The sequence below is a fragment of the Temnothorax nylanderi genome, unplaced genomic scaffold, assembly GCF_030848795.1.
Source record: "Temnothorax nylanderi isolate EJ_2023f unplaced genomic scaffold, tnyl_v1.0 TNYL_tig0050_pilon, whole genome shotgun sequence".
Taxonomy (NCBI): Eukaryota; Metazoa; Arthropoda; class Insecta; order Hymenoptera; family Formicidae; genus Temnothorax; species Temnothorax nylanderi.
The window spans coordinates 110,321-123,157 of NW_027249112.1; the positions used below are offsets into that span (position 1 = coordinate 110,321).

At 41.7% G+C, this 12,837-nt stretch overlaps 1 protein-coding gene across 1 annotated transcript in view; it reads right to left on the reverse strand.

The window, feature by feature from the left end:
• Positions 1-8,030: 8,030 nt before the first annotated feature.
• Positions 8,031-12,837, reverse strand: part of Rrp46 (exosome complex component Rrp46) — an 88,043-nt gene continuing 83,236 nt past the window's right edge. Inside the window, exon 9 of the transcript XR_011718133.1 lies at positions 8,031-9,889. The gene's annotated coding sequence lies outside the window, so the exon portion shown is untranslated. The remainder of the gene's footprint in view (positions 9,890-12,837) is intronic.

Consider the following 12,837-nt stretch of genomic DNA (forward strand, 5'->3'; position numbering starts at 1 on the left):
CACTTGTATTACACTTTATTACGCACACCCGTGAGAAGACGCGACGTGACAAGTCGCAACGTCGTTGCCGAATATTGATTAGTCTCACTTCAAATTCAGAAAGAAATACAAGATTCCTTGTCCCAGTAATGTATTACTTTTCAATAATTTGGTTTAATTTATAAACAAAATCTTCTGGTCACACTCGACGTTCCGACTTTCGTAGCATAAAGAAAGAAGATAAACGGGGAATTACTTGATATTTAAAAGATTATTATTTTATTCGAGCATCACGTACGTCTCGCACTTTGTCGTGAGAATGTTTGGTAAAGTATTTAAAATTTCCAATACTAACATTTCTCTTCAAATCAATCCGTCAATATTTCCTTTTTTTTAATTCTATTTTTTTAGACAAGAAAATAAATAATGTGGCTAAAATACAGGACTATCAGGGTATTTGTTAAAATAACAGATGATATTAGATATACGATTAAAGGCTATGTAACGGATATCGTTGAAGAATCGCTTGACAGTGAGAAAATGCATTCATCGTCGCTTAACGGAAGGGTAATCCGCGAAAGAACGTAAAATCTTGTCAAGACCGTTGAAACAGGCGACATGGACGTTTCCAAATCGGCGGACCACTCGTCGTATGACCGACGTTTTATAGCTAGGAGAGATCTTGGCGGGTGAATTGGGCGGAGGGTTGTTAGCGAGCTGTCGATGGCTCCGCTTTGTTATCCGCCGCCCCCGGAGTCACTTCTCCGGGCACGACTGAAAAGCGAAAGGGTGCCGTTGCTGTATAAAACACATTTGCGATTTGCACGCATCCCCTGGACCCGAGTCTCTTCCTGCCCGCATGTCTCTGTCTGGCATACTGCCTGTTCTGAAATATGATAGGGCGGGTGGAGAGAACCAGAGAGCATCGCGGTGTTGCTGTAGGTGCCAATTACCGCTGATGGTTATTCCATGGAAATGGACCTTGTTACGCGGCAGCGTCGAGAATCGGGGAAGGTACCAATTATTTTTGCTGCCATCGATGCTTCCTGCCAGGCGTCATCCAATAAAAGCGCCGAGTCGGCGGTTCACCCAGGCATCGGATGGTGCAAGAAACTAACGAGACAAGTCGTAATGTCGAGGAACGCGTGGCAGTCGAAATTTTCTCCTGCTTCCCTTCTGTCCATCTCATCACGGAACAATCGTCTTCTCCCGACCTTTCTATTTGACTTAACTGTTTGTCTTTCATAATTGCTCTTTGAAATAAACACTAACAAGCTGGATATCTACGAGTTTAATGTAATTAATTTATATTTGGTTTAAGATCATGTGTATGGATTTAATTTAACGCATTTTGTTTATAGAAGATAATATAATATCTTTATTTAAAAATATAATTTATAACCAAACACCCATTTTATTTAAAGCGATGATCGACAGTAATATGGAAGCAACTGTCAATTTTGTGGAAACTAATTCTATTTATTTCTCTTGCTTTATGATTGATTGATTAAATTTAAATTATCTCGATGTGTTTCGGCTTGGAACATTTGAAGCTAAAAGGAGCTGGAGGTCGATCGGAAGAAAGTTTCGCGAGTGAATTCGGCTGCTCATTCGCGAAACGGAAGCAATTTCTGCGTTAGCCCGGAGATCGTGCTGGTGGCTTTAATCAACCGTCGAACCAGGCGATCCGTGAAGCCGTTAGAAAGTTCGTCGAACTAACTCGGTCGTCGTCGTCGTCTAACGCGGTGGTGCGCGTTAGGAAGCCGGTAATATATTAGGCGCGGGAAGGCCCCGCGAGCAAACAATCTCGTAATGGCAGGACGGCACGGCTGACTGGTGGCGCGGTAATGAGATATTAGAGCTGAGCTTGGCCTGCTAGAAGGGAGTGGCTACTTCGGGGTAGTAATGCGCGATAGGCGCCCGTTTATGTCTCACGAAGCCGGGGGGGTTGTTATTACGGAGCACTGCCAGGACGAGGGCTAGTATCGTTTGCTCTCTCTCGGGACACGATTACGACACCAGACTACCTCGATCCTCGCTTAACGCGCGCAACTCCGATCGGAAAATTGACACCATCGGGAATGAATATCAAGCCTTGGTGTTCAATGCTTTTAACTTTCCGTTTTTTTTTTAATGTAGTATGCCTATCCTTTTTGTTACTTTTTTTATTTTTCTTCAATCATAGTTGGAGAGAGTTTGTATTATTATTGATCTTATTATGTATATACAAATAATACTTAAAAAATTAAAAAATGTGTTATACATTTTTTATTGTTATTATTGTTGTTATTATTACACGTATATATGATAAAGTTGCAAACATCTTTCCGGAAATCTTAGTCTAATTACAGTTTCAGTTTATTTTATTGATTTATTTTTTCAGAAAAATGAAAGAGTAACAAGTGTAACTTAAAGAGACAAATTCTATTGTTTTGATTATATGGAATTACTCGGCGTATATTATAATTAAACCAGTCGTGATGGTACATCGCCAAAGTAATTGGCGATTAAGCGACAGCGCTTGCACATATCAAGTGTCAACGATGCATAAATAGGTCGCATTTGGCGGATAGACAGGTCGAATGCGGTGTGCTTCGTGCAGCTGCAACATGTTAACGAAAAGCTCGTACTGACAATCATTGATTGGCAATGATCAAAGTCGTAGTCTGCCACTCAATGTACTCGTAAATCGCGTGTCTGAAATGAATATTAAAAGTTATGATGATGTGAAGCGCTTCATTGCATACATGACTCCCTCATAATTTCGGCGTGCTTTGATTTATTGATTCCTCGTACTTGACGGCTCAACTTGATTTTGTCATCTATTAATTACTATTTTTATTGAGATTTCGTCATATATAAAATTTATTTCACGATAAAATTGTGAATGCTCAGAACACTTATTAAAAAATCCTGTGATTACGTTGAGACAAAATATAAAAAAAGTTCAAAATACAAAATTATAGTAGAAGAGAATTAATACGCCATAATTTCATTAAAGATATTAACGTAAGGGTCACATTTAAGTAACGTAATTTTAAATTGTTCTGGAATTGTATCTCATGAGGAACAACAATGGGGGAAAATCGGCGTCGTTCAGGCAAAAGTAATCGCGACGGTAATCGGCATTCATCAGCAATGTATAAACAAGGCCACGCGAATCTATTTCCTAATAAACAGCTCGTGCCGTGGCATGATTCCGTCAGGGTAGCACAGTAGCCCAAAAGCGGATGGCGAAGTGGTAGCAAACGGCTGGCTGCTGACGGTCGTCGGCGGTCGCCGGTCTCTCCCTCTCGCCTCGCTTCCTCCGGCCATCCACCGCCGCCGCCACCACCGCCGTCACCGACCTCTCTCTTTCCCTCGCGCCCACGTACGGACAAATGGGTGTCCCTGCATATGTAAAAGCAGCGCTGTGTTCGGCTCACCCTCGGCCAGCCATTTGTCAATGTCAAGGCGCGAGCGCCGTATCCATGGCAACACCCCCGGCCAGCCAGGGGGTGCGAGTGCGAGCGAGGGCGAGCGAGTACGAGCGAGTACGAGCGAGCGGCGCGGGCAACCCTCAGTTTCGCGCGACTTCCTCCACCCCCGCCGGCGGGACGCAACCCCCGGGGTTGCTACCACCACTACTACTGCCTCCTCTACTCGCTACCACGCTCTCTCCGCTGCAGCCGCTATCGCTACCCTTCGTCGCCACCCCCTGGACTATCCACCGCCGCCAACCACCCGCGACCGACTCAGTTCTCGATATTTGTCCCAAGCGCGCACGCGCTCTCACGACTTTCGTAACTCCTGAGGACGCTACCCTTATTCTTGGAGGCGCCTCCGGACGAGCGACCGCCAGCTGTTTCCAACATCGATAATTTTTTGGTATAAATGTTCAAATTGTGTATTTCTGATAATAAAGATCCTTGGAGTCAACCATTTACGAATTTTATTTTGCAGAATGGAGGTATGAGTGTTAGATTGAGGGAGATCCTAAGGGGAGATTCTAAGTTTAACTCAATATTTTGTCTGTATTAAGTTAATAATTTTGAGAAGTTGTTGAAAATAAAATAAAATTTGAAGAGAAAATAAAACAATCTAATTTATTTATTACTGTTATAAGGATTATTGTTATTATTATCTCAGTAGAAAATAACTATTTTTTATTATTGTATAAATATTGGTCCTGAAATATGTATTACGTAAGATCTCTACAAGAAAAATATCAATTGATCGTCCATTGGCAACACATTCTTCCATAAATATTTAATCATTAAAGACGGGAAATACTTTGAGAGTACTAGACGATCGTTATATGATGATAATTTCTAAGATTTTCCATCGTGCGATGCGACGTAAAAACGCTCAAAGACACGGATATATCCCCCTGAGAAATTCTTTATCGCGTTATACTGCACAGAAAACAAAGAGACATTTGCAGGCGCGGAAACGATGGGAATAGTGGTGCTAACCACGAAAGAGAAAGATAGCTATGAAAATGTTGAGAGAAGGAGAGAAAGAGAGAGGAGAGGGGGAGAGAGAGAGAGAGAGAGAGAGAGAGAGAGAGAGAGAGAGAGAGAGAGAGAGAGAGAGAGAGAGAGAGAGAGAGAGAGAGAGAGAGAGAGAGAGAGAGAGAGAGAGAGAGAGAGAGAGAGAGAGAGAGAGAGCTGCAGAGAGAGAGAAACGGAGGTCGGCGATGGTGGAGAACGGTCGTCGAGCGGTCGGTCTAGATGGTGCGGGCGGTAACGACTGCATAGCAAGACAGCTCGCTTAAATATGCAGGATGGGCGGCGGCAGGCAGCATTGTAGCGTGCTTGTAGCATGGAACAACGGGGTGAACTTGGTACTGAGGGAAATGAAGGGGACGAACGCGCGCGGCAAGAGGAAACGAGAGGTAGATGGGGAAGGAAAGGAGAGACAGATAGAAAGAGCGAGAGAGAGAGAGAGAGAGAGAGAAAGAGAGAGAGAAGCGAACGGCAGGGAGACGGAGAAAGAAAGAGAATACGAATTGGAGAAAGGGAGAGAATGTGATGATCGGAGGGAGAAAGAACGAGAGAACGGGAGGAGAGATGGAGGAAAGAGTGAAGGTGGCTCGCGAGCGCTTGCGCGGCCCGTAATGATTGACTGGCTCGCTGGCAGCCAACAGACAGACGTTCGCCCACCAGACCAACCAATTCACCCCCGTGCTAACCCACCCCTTCTTCCTGATCCTACCGTCCACCACGTATCCTCTTGCCTTCTCTCTCTTATTCTCTCCTTGTTTCTCTCGATCTTTCACTTGGAACAACCTCTACCGCCGCCGACACCAAAACCATCGGCCCTGGAGCACAGGCTTGCTCAAAAAGCTCGTAATACAATGCACGGAAAGCTCTCTCTCTCCTCTCCTCTCTCTCTCTCTCTCTTCCATTTCTTTCTTTCCCTTTTGCCTTTATTCCTCATTCCCACATCTTTCTCTTCTTCCGCGGTCCACCGAACACTCTCCCGGCTATCCTCCGTTATCGCAACTCTTTCAACCCTTTTTCCGGGAGCGGAGCGCGATTCCAGCCACCGCGGATCCCGTGCGTAACGTACGTACAAAAGGTAGGTATCGCCAGATAGCCCCGGCCATTGAATCTTTAAAAGTTGGCTTACTCGTAACGTTATATATCGATTTTTCCTCTCCCCAGCAAGTCCCGCGAGATCGGGAGGATGGGGGTATATGCGTTTTCGAAAACGCGGCCATAGGACTTTTAGATTAAGCACATCGACCGCCAAATAATCCCGGATAACATGGAAATAATTAAACGCGCTTTGATACGATGACGGCGAATTTTCGGCCGCCGGTATATGTATATAGTCGCAATGCTATTAAATTATTATTAAATTAAAACGTCGAGATATGTACAGGTATATACGCGTATACGGGAGTGTTGCCAAAATTTAATTTACATTACAAAGAGTATCCAATTAATTAAATAATAATAATGTATAAACTCTGCGTTTGTGTCCGCGTGAAAATTTAATAGCTGTAATCCCGCTTTTATAATAACATTTTGGCGCACGATTGCGTCGCGAGAGAAGAAAAAAACCCGGCAGAAATGAACGATCAGTTTGTCTCCTTTCTGTGCGTAAACCTTTTGTCCCGAAAGTCTTCCTCCTTTGACGAAACGGAAAGAAAAAAGCGACGGCGCTGCTCTCTCTCCGCGACGCACGTTGTTATTTTCTTTTCTCTCGTTGTTGTTTTTTTCCGAGGCATTTAATCCAATACCGGCCATGCGTCCATCAAGTACGGTTGCAAAGGTTTTGTCCCGGTGCCGAGCATGCCGCCGGCCATCCCCGTAAATTCGCGCGTGGCCGCGCGCAATGTTCTGCGTGTCGCATAAAGCGTAAAACCAACGTGAATTACGGTAGGATCGCGTTACAGCGCCCGTGGCAGTCGGCGGCGTTCGACAATTCCCGCTGTCCTTCGTCCTTTTAGAAATTCATGTAATTTTTTGCCCGCCGGCGCCAGACGCGCCAATTTTCCCACGGAAAATGCGGCGTACGCCGAATTTTCGATGTTTTTTCTAAAACCACTAAAACATTCCTTTGCTTATATTCATTGTTGACGTTACGTTCGAGTATTATGTCAAAATTAACGACAAATTTTTGCCGTGTGTTTCAGAGGTATTAATTAACAGCAATAAAATATGATTATACTATCACATTTCGTGTATTTAACATAAATTTTTCATTATCGTAAAATACGATAATGAAGCAAAGCAGATGTATTTTATATTAACATATATTGTGTTTGATTAATATAAAAAATATCCCTTTATCTTTATCGATTTTTTTTAAATCGTTGAACCTACTACAAAGGTATATTGTCAGATTATTGCGCAATTTATAATTCCATTCGGGATTACTGAAAGATTCAAAAACTGTGCATCTGTTCGATATCTAACTCCTAAAGTGCTATGCAATTTTTTCCATTTCGAGATGCAAAATCAGAAGATCCTATCAAAGCGTTTAAATACTGACTCTTTAAGTACTGAGAAATATATGTACGTTTAATTTAAATATTTTTGCGAAAGAATAATATTTGCTGTTGAGGAAATTCACGACCATCAATAGACCAGCTGATTACATAGGCAAGTAATCAGTCTCTTTCTCGATTTCCGTATAAATGGAACACGAACGATCAATGAAGCTTGGATAAACCATTAACATTGCGACACTTATGTTCAATGTAGTAATTAATGATATGATGTCACCGAGGGCCTTTAATCTCCCGGTAACGATTTCCGCGGTTGCGATGTTCCTTGAAAATTAGCATAATAATATATCGTCGTCTATCTCGGCCAATTAAACGGCCATAAAGCGAGCTGAGGTTTGGTGATAATTCTGCAGTGTTGTGCCGGGCTAACTCGAGGAGGGGCTATTAATGAATAGCTCCTGTACGAGAGCGTCAGAAGATCGTAAACTTGTCCTTTTATGTGTTAGACAACCCTCCCTCAAAATCTGTTTTCCAGCCAGTAATACCGAAGAGCAGAAAATGTATAACAGCATAAATGACCTAAGTTTTTAATCGTAAATATTGAACAATAATTTCATTTAAAAAATGGCTAAATTGTTTTTACAAAATTATTAGCTTTGTCACATTTTGCTTTAAAGATTATATTAATATGTGAGTAATAAGTTACATATTACTAATTAAAAATAACCTAATTTGTTTCTCTTGTAAAAAACAATTTTTACGAGTATAATTCAGATTATTAGTTTATAAAATCTGAAGATTTTAACCAATTAACGACGATCAATTTCATGATTGGATATTTCAGAACATTCGCGACTTCCTCACTTACTGACGATAAATCGTTTGATTCTTCAGTACCACATCGTTAAAGAATCGTTAACGGTCCTCTTCAAAGCTGACATGAGACAGATAGAACGATTTGTCAGGATTCGTGACGGGAGTGCTGTAAGGATTGTTGGAGGGTAGGAAAAATATTATGAGCGCGAAACACTATTATCGAGTATGGTCAATAGAATAAAGTTAATTTCGTTGACAGCTTTAGTGTAAGTTTCAGATCTCCGAGTAAACCAAATTGTATATATTTCATTTATTCACACTATTATTGTTACTACAGAATTTTTAGAAATAAAGAATTTACAATAAAATTTGTCTATATATATGTATATGCCCATACTTATAACCGTTATTATTGTAATAATAGTTACGTTTTGCGATAAACCTGTAGAAGAATTATTTAATTTTAAAAAATTATTACTTTTCCCGATGCAATATAAGAAGTCATTACTTTCGATTTTGTTCGCATTTAAGTCTTCTAATACAATGTATCTCAAAAGGTTTGCTTCACGCAAGTTTTCCAATAAACGTTATATCACTGAGAAAACTGAAAATATAATTATAAAAAAGCCATTTTCCCTGTTTTCCTTTTTACGCTCAGTCATAAAGTGTAAATTACATCAAATAGCACGTGCTCGAAGTAGCTCATGCGATCATTATTGGTTTACCTTCGACGACCTATTTGCACGGTAAGCTTTCTTTGCAACGAATGGCTGTCGTGATCGAGGTCGACGATCGAGGTATTCTCTCTTTTTTTTCTTTAAGGTATTGTTTTCCGGAAAAAATCTCACTCTCAAGACAATCGAGATATTTTTCGATACAAAGTGGCAGCCTCATTTCCGTCGCGGCTTGCAACATTCGAGTTGGTTTCTATGGTATCGCGGTATTCCCTCTGGGATGGAAGCGAAAAACTCCAGCTAACTCGCATCTGTATCAATTTATGCGGCCGACACGGTTGCCCAGCACAAAGCGGAAATACCTGGCTACCAGCTAGAAAAGAGGATAAAACGAGAGCAAGGTTTAAAGCACGATTCCGACATTAATACTGTTCGCATCTTATTTTCACGCAAAATGTCGAAAATCTAATAAGCTTATCTGTATTAATCGAAATGTCACAATGTATAAATTATTAGCTCAGGTGAACAAAAGTTTAACGGATGTAGAATTATATAGCTGGAAACTTGATTGAGTCATTGTTATGTATCTCTTTCCCATTGCGATAATAATAATAATAATAATATGCTATTATTTGATTATTATTAAATAAATATCTGGCTTGCTATTAAAAGCAACTTTATTTTTAAAATGGTAGAGAAATTAATTAAAAACCAAACAACAATAACAAAAATATGTGTACATAAATAAAAAAATAAAATATAAAAATCTAAAAATAAAATAATTGTGATACAAAATAATAGATTATCTGACGAAAGCAAATATTTATTATTTGGAAGTGCTTATAATTAGTAAAAAAAAAAAAACAAATCTTCTCCAATATTACATCAAGTTATTTAAAGCTTTCAGTTTCAAACTCCTTAAATCTACGAATCTTTTCTACTCCATAGTAAAGTAACTTAAATAGCAATTAAGGCGTTATTCGACATAATTGGACGTGTAACGTCCGCGCATTCATATTCGAACGATAAATTTTGTGATTTCGTCGTCATTTCCGAGCGACTTGTTCGCGCGACCGCGAGATCGTCCGCCCCGAAACAAATTGTTTGCACGCGCTAGGGTGGCGTACCCGCTGCTGCCACGGAATGAATAATGGTGGGGCACCGACCGACCGACCGACCGACCGACCGACTGAATTCCCGACTCTAAAACCCTCCGGAACGAGCATGAAGCTGCCAACTGGAAACTGGCTGAAGGGTTTTAACGTACGGAGCAACCGCGATCGGCGCAGATGGCACAGACGCGATACACGCGAGTGTGTACCCTTCTGCGGAGCTTTAGATGGTGTACATACTTCTCTATGTATCAGAGCCATTTATCCGTACTCTTTTCTGATCGAAAAACGACGACGTGGTAGCAGGTGTTGGTGAAAATCCCGAGGAATGTCTTTCAGACGGTGTCATCAATGGACAGCAGGTTTCTCTTGAATAAACAGAATAAATAGAGATTAGTATTCGTTTTTATCAGATAGAGATTTGTGTGTATGTGACATTAGCATCTATAAATATAAATAGAAAGGTGTTTGCCATTATTTAATTTACGTTGTATACCTTACAAAAATAAATATATAATAATCAGTCTTAATGAGAATAGAAGCAAAAGTAAAAACGACTTATAAATTTTTTAATATTGATCAATTTACGATTAAGTTTTTAAATAAATAAGTATAAACGGCTATTTATAAAATTTTATTTTTTTAAATGCTAGATATTGGTATTTTTTTAAACGCTTTGCTACTGTGTTTCGTTCCACTGAAACGAAAATGAAAGAAGAGAGACAGGGCAATAGATACACGAATTAATGAACGAATATCACGCGTAATCCCGTGTAGGATAGTAAACAGCAGCGAGGACCCTTCCGCATTCTTATACAACCATAAATTATGGTCTAAGCCCGCGGGGATCGCGCATCCCCCGGGATTACCGTGGGCCCAACGAACATGCACTCGCAGCAGGTATTTGACTTTGATTATTTTTTAATTGCCTGGCACTACGTAAACTGTTTGTCTTGCTTACGATCCGTATGATAGATAATTAAATGACATTTTCTAATTCATGCAAATCGTGGATCAAAACCAATCCTCTTGATATCGCATTTGGTCCTCAGAGCCCTGTAGCAAATAACAAAATTATTTTTTCCACCACATGCCTGAAAACATGTTAAACCGACTTAACTATAATTTAACTATAAAATCTCATAGTAATTTTAATTACACTATGGATTTGCAAATCTAGAATAAAATAATAAAATAGGGAATAAATGCGAGCAGTTGTAAATGTCCTTCGAGCACGGCATCACGATCGTATGTCTCGGTTAATGAATACCGTACCCCGTGACCATGGCCGATAGACAACAAGAACCAGATTATTAAATATGGTTAAGTACGTTATTGCGCGACGTCGGTCTCGTGCTACACACGCGGCGCACGCACTCTTTCCGAACGAACGATTATGTCACTTCGGTAACGAGGATAAAAGGCAGCCGCGCGGTCATTTGTAACGTGACTCTGCGGAAATCACGAGAACGAGAAGGTGGGGGCATAGATCTCGGGGGTTTCTCCTGTTCTCTTGGGCCACCCCCGCGCGCCTGGCCCACACGCTGTGTCAATTCTCGATTAATGGTATTAGCGTCATTGATAGTTGATTCCCCGTGCCGAACAAATATGTATTTATTGATTTCACGGAGGGGAAGCGAAGGGACGAGAAGAGGTGAGAGAGGCGACGACCGGAGAGGAAGGATGGGAACGGTAAGAGCGGGCGCAATTTTACCCTTTCACGGCCCCTCGGATTTGGGAGGAAAGGGTTGCCTGTCTTCCAGCCGAGTCAGAAACCGAGCTCCGACCGGAGTGCCTTTCACGCTCGCCGATATTAATGGCTTCCAACCGATTCGAGCCAAATGGAATGGCTAACGTGTAAATCGAGAATGTTTGCGCCGTCCTCGTGAGAGAGCACTCTCGCGCGTACACCGCAGCCGCGAGTTGTCCGTATAAGAGAGTAGTTTGTCTCTCTCTCTCTCTTTCTCTCTCTCTCCCTCTCGCTCTCGCGCGAGGAACAGTTGTAGATATAGCCTTATTGCGCTCTAATTAATTATTTCGAAATAGGAATATATAGTGCTGAGAACACTGTGACTATATCACTTTAGAAATGTTACAAATTTCTTGCAAATCTTTGATGTGTGCTTCTGTGAATGTGTAATTTAATATATAAGTTTTATCGAAAGATCAATAATGTGTTATTGACAAAATTAAAATTGAGTCTTTGAAACGAAAGTCCATAAGACTTTTTATAAAGAACTCTACTCTTTACACGTTTTTGCTACTATATGTCGACTGCATCTCCGATACGTGCAAAGTTTTATTTCCGACGAGACGTTTGAAGAGCGTCATCATTGTTTGCGCACCAAATCTGCGCCGAGTGAAAACGATGGCTCGTTATCGTTTCCGTAACTTACGCCGGAATTTGTAAATTAGTTGTCAAAGCGACGTCACGGGAGATCCGCGAGACAGGAACGTCTTTCGAGGACTTACGAGCCATAAGCTTCGTATTCGAGAGAACGCGAGAGGGATCTCGAAACCCAGAAGAGGGAGAAAACGAAAGGGGCGATAGGGAGGGAACGCTTAGAGGAAGAGAGAGAGAGAGAGAGACGAAAGCGCAGAGTGTGAGTAAAGGAGTACTTTGTTATTCCGGTTGCAGCGAGAGAGTATCAGAATGGTAAGCGACTCGCGTCCATTAATCACGTTTATAGCGGTCCAATGTCGCAAGTCACTGTTATACACTATGTAAACGCACGCGTGCACCCTCTCTTCTCCCCCCCCCCCGCTCTCTCCGTTACGTATACACACGTATATACACTCTCGCTTTCATCGCACGGCGTTTCAATCGGTAGTTAATGGGGGATATCGGTTCTTAGATTCATTCAGGAGAAACGTTGCCACGGTCACACCCTGGTGGCGATGACGCAGCTTCAAACTGACCCTTGCAAACAGACACAGACGTAAACACAGCCGTCTGAATGAATTTTGTCACGATGCCTTTTGTTCGCGTGCTCGCACGCGTGCCCTGAATTCGATTTCACTCCTCTCTCTATCTCGCAACGTTCTCTCGCGCGATATTCTTCATTGATAATCCCAAAAGACTCGTCACGGAGCTCACCGTATAAACGTATCGAGTATCGCAAGCTCGTGCGATTCCTCAGTTATTAATTCGCATGTACGTATCAACTTGTCAGCGGCCAAAGCTCCTCGTTCGCGGAGCGCAAACATTTTAAATTTCTAGGACGGCGTTATCGGCGCCGAACGGAGCGAGCGCCCAGCGCGCGCTTGTTGCGCAACAATAGAGTTCTTGAAATCCGAATACAAAGGTATATTCCCA